The sequence below is a fragment of the Mastacembelus armatus genome, chromosome 7 (assembly GCF_900324485.2).
Source record: "Mastacembelus armatus chromosome 7, fMasArm1.2, whole genome shotgun sequence".
NCBI lineage: Eukaryota > Metazoa > Chordata > Actinopteri > Synbranchiformes > Mastacembelidae > Mastacembelus > Mastacembelus armatus.
In genome coordinates this window covers 11,693,574-11,698,609 of record NC_046639.1, presented here as the reverse complement: position 1 = coordinate 11,698,609, position 5,036 = coordinate 11,693,574, and positions in this window count along the sequence as shown.

Here is a 5,036-nt window from a genome sequence, read left to right as displayed (position 1 = left end):
CCTGTACCATCCTGTTTTGCCATACAGGTCCCATCACAAGCTCATGTTCCCCCTCTGTCGCAAGTGCTGCGAGGAGCTGAATCAGGACACTGTCTGCAGTCACACCGATTGTGAGAGACAGCTGACGGGGACGTGGGTGTCCTTTGAGCTTGAAAAAGCTATTGAGAAGGGCTACCAGCTTGTGTACATTGATGAAGTGTGGCATTTTCCGAAAAAATCTAACACATTATTTCGGGAATATGTTAAAACCTTTTTGAAATGTAAACAGGAGGCCTCTGGGTACCCCAAAAATGTCAAGACAGAGGAGGAAAAGCAGGAGTATGTCCGGGACTACGAAGCCCATGAAGGTATAAGACTAAATCTTGACAAGATCATGGTCAATAAAGCAGTCAGGAGCTGTAACAAGCTTCTGCTAAACTCATTGTGGGGGCGTTTCAGCATGAGGACCAACATGGGCACGTGTGAGTTGATCACTGAGGCTGAGCGATTCACAGAGCTAATGTTTAGTGATCATTTTGATGTCAGACAGTTTTGCTTCATATCTGATGAAGTAGCCATGGTTCAGTGGCGTCATAGTGATGACCGAGACGGCAGGGCCAGTGATGTGAATGTGTTTATTGGTGCTGTGACAACTGCCCATGCCAGACTGATGCTCTGCGATCTGTTGGACAAGTTGCAGGAGCGTGTGCTGTACTGTGATACTGACTCTGTCGTTTTCACATCTAGACCAGGCGAGTGGATGCCAAGTCTAGGCCCTTACCTAGGTGACTTGACAGACGAGCTGTGTGATGGTGGTGGTGACGGGGAGGATGATTTCATTACAGAGTTTGTCTCAGGCGGACCCAAATGCTACGCTTATCATACTCAGAGAGGGAAGAGACATGTAAAATGTAAAGGGGTGACTCTGAATTCAAATAACGCATCTGTTGTGACCCAGGAGTCTCTAGTCGGTCTTGTTAAATCATTTGTGGCTGATCAGCAATCAGACAAGCACATCATCACAGAGACTGACACCATCAGACGTGATAAGAGAAAGTTCCATTTGCAGAATGTCAGTGTCTCAAAGAAAGTTCGTGTAGTCTACAACAAACGCAGGGTCCTGCCTGACTACAGAACATTGCCTTATGGATACTAAGATGGAATTTGACGGGCGTCTAATTCACCCTTTCAGCTTAATCGTAAGCGGCCCCTCCAATAGCGGGAAGACTGTCTTTGTCAAAACGCTCATTGAGAATGCACAGAGTCTCATCTCACACAGAATTGATAATATTGTCTATATCTATTCATGCTGGCAGGCAGCGTACGATCAACTCCTAAAGATTGTTGACATAAATTTTGTCAACGGTCTGCCTGAGTCACTCTGTGATGACACCCTTTTGCCTCCAGACAAAAACAACCTCCTGGTTATTGATGATCTGATGAATGATGCCAGCGGTAATTTGGAGGTGCAGAATGTATTCACGAAATATGTGCATCACAGAAATCTCAGCTGCATCTATCTAGTACAGAATTTGTTCATACAGGGTAAAGCCAGCCGCACTATCAGTTTAAACACCAATTATCTGGTTTTGTTCAAAAACCCTCGTGACAGATACCAGGTGTCACTGATTGCACGTCAGATGTACCCTGGTAATACAAAATACTTTTTAGAGGCGTTCAGTGACGCCACAAGTGCGGCATACGGCTACTTACTAATTGATTATAAAGCAAAGACACCTGACCATCTGAGGCTTAGAACAAACCTGCTCTCTACCCAGCAGGTTGTGTACATCCCCAGACGGGGTAAGTGACAATGTCTCACCGTATGCGTAGAAATCTGCCATTGTTGGAATCTGCCATATGGTTTATTAAGGAAAACGACCCGTACGTGGCAAACATGAAAAAATTAAGACAGTACTGACGAAGTAAGCTATGATTGTTAATGGAAAACGATATTGTTGTTTACGAAAAGTAAGCTGTTATTGTTAATGTTGTTACTGAGAAGTAAGTAATGAGGAATAAGCTATTATTGTTTCTGAGGAGTGAGGGTATTATTGTCTATTATTCTTAGAAATCAACCCATAAAATAAATTGGGCGTGTGAATGTGGTGATAATTTTATAAGCTTTGTGGTGACTCCTTCAGTGTCTTGTATGCACAATGTGTGTACAGTAAGGGTACGTTGCTCGGAACGAAAGTGTCATACAAACTACCTGGCTGAAGACAGTTACCCAAAGTTAGTGTTTGTCTGATAAGATCCGACCATACGATGAGATGGGAAGATCAGAGTGAATGAGAATTTATTGTGTGTGTGTTATAAGCCCAATGAAAGTGTAAGCACCAGTCCCAGTGAGTCTAGGAACATGGGGAATAATCCGGGGAAATTAGAAATCCTACCTGACCCTCTGACAGGCCCTGCTAAAATAATGGGGTAAATGTGCAGTTGAGGAGATTCCACTATGGCACGCCATTACTGAAGGGGTGTTTCCATTGCAAGGCACACTTAGCACAGACTGTTTGAAGCGGTGTAGAATATTGTTGGAAGAAAGAGAAGCGGAAGTGACAAAGAAAAGAAAAGGGAAGAAAATAAATTGGCACTCTTTCCAGAAATGGGAAAGGGAGGCAGAGGTGAAAGAAAAGAAATCCACTGCAGGGTTGATGGTAAAATAAGCAAAGTCTGATGGTGAGGAAGTTAAAAAGGGAAAACAGAAACGTAGAGTAAGAAAGGGTAACCTGCCTCCTCCATATGCTGTCGCTATGCCCGTGGGGGGTCCAGCAGCAGCACAGCCTATCAGAGCCCAGGTGGCTGCAGCAGCAAGTGCCCAGTCACAGGGAAGCTCAGACGAAGAACAAGAAAGTGAATCTGAGCAACTCTATCCTGACCTGTCTTCTCTTTACATAACCCCTCAACCAGCGAAAACCCAGACTGAGAAAAAAACTCAAATTTCACCTGATCCTTTGAGCAGAACAAAGTCTCCCCTAGCAGCTACGTTTGACTACTGGCTGAGGAGCCAGACCAACAAAGGGGAAATACACCAGATGCCCATGATGACTTTCCCTAACCCTCAGCCTATGCCACAAGACGCACAGGCACAGGCCAACTGGAATCCAGAAGTGCTCGTCTACAGACCATGGCAGCCAGATGAACTGAAGGAGGTTGCGGATGAACTACCGGACCCCCAAAAAACTGGCGGTGAGAAATGGGTAACAGCAATGCAGCAATTACTCACTATGTATAACCCTACGTTACAGGAAGTAGAAGCTGTGTGTCGCAGGTTTTTCAAACTCCGGTGGGCAAACATCAGACCCACAACATGGTCAACCACGGCAACAGTGGGGTCCCAACAGTTCACCACCATGATGGACACCCTGTATGATGCTGTACGAACTGCATTTCCTTTGAGAGTCTGCTGGCCTGAGATTCACAATACCAGACAAAAAGAGGGGGAGTCAGCAGCTGATTATCGCACCCGCATGGAAACGGTATTCGCTGCGCATTCAGGAATCGACCCAGGTAATGCGGCATACACCCACCTGTTGAAAACTGCATTAGTAAATGGTCTTTATCCTGGCTTAAGGAGCTGCGTGATGACATCATGTGTAGGCTGGGAAACAGAGACTTTGCCAAATGTATGGACACATGTCTTACACGCAGAAAGGAACCGAGTGGAGGCTCACATGAACCAGGTAAAGACTCTCCAAACTGCTCAGTTGATGTATTACCAACAGGGAACGCAAACCCTCAGAAGGGGCCTGAGGCCACGACACTACACTCCAAAAGGCCGAAAATTTCTGCAGGATCAGCGTCAGAGAGGACAGCCTAACACAGAAGTACGGTGTTACACTTGTGACGGATATGGACACATATCCCGTAACTGTCCTACAGACAGGAGGAGGACTTCACAGGACACACAAGTGCAAGAGAAACCCTGGCCACATGCTCCGCCCCAGGGACTTGCTGTGCATTCACCAGGGTTCCAGGCTCCTCAAGCATAGGAGGCAGGGGAGGCAGGTCAGGACATCGCACTACACGGAGACACACATACAGTTCTACAACCACACACTAATAGACCAGTTGTTACATACCATCAATACATACAACTAACATCAGACTCAAAAACACCACCTAGATTAACTCTTAAGATACAAGGAGTGAATGTAACATTCTTAGTAGATTCAGGAGCAGAGATTTCTGTCATTCAATCTAAAGTGCTCCCAAATGCACAGAAAACAACACAATACCTTAAGACAATAGGAGCATCAGGCATCCCTGGTCTTGAACCACTATCAGAGCCACTTACAGTATGTTTTGGTGATTACAGAGGTGACCATGTGTTCCTTTGTCAGATGTATGTCCTGTAAATTTAATGGGCAGAGACCTCATGTGTGCACTAAGGGTTGATGTTAAATGTGAGCCCACAGGCATTAACATAACTTGTGCAACAGCCGGTCTCTATCCCTTCTCTTTGTCACAACCTGCCTGTTATTACTCATGGGATCTCATACAGTTCCCTGACATAGATGAATTATATTGAATGGTGCCACAGATAACACAGGCACCTGCAATCCTACAATGTATTTCTCATGTTTCGGCAGAAAACAGAGATATCACATATGAAGAAGCTTGGACTACAACTGACAAAGACACACTGGAAATAACCTCAGTATTAATTGGACACAACTGTGCAGCAGCTGTAGTAAGCCTCTCTAAGTCACAATTAGCTGTGTTTACAGAAAGGGGTTTTGTCCCACACATTGCATTGACAAAGCAACCATATCAGTCCTGGGAAGATATAGGCTCGTGGGTTAAAACAGCACTAGAGGCTACAGACTGGCAGCCAGAGTGTGATGGTAGATTACATTGCAAATCATTGAACATTACATCCTGCTCCTTACATATCCTAGTACCAGTTATACGATCTATTCATAGGTTGTATTCACAGCATAAAGAACCGTTACTCCTTATGCCTCTGACGGCTGATGAGGAAGCATTACTTTCAACAGTACCTAGCAAATTGTGGGCTACAAGTAAGTTTGATTTTGGGGAATAAAAGGTGC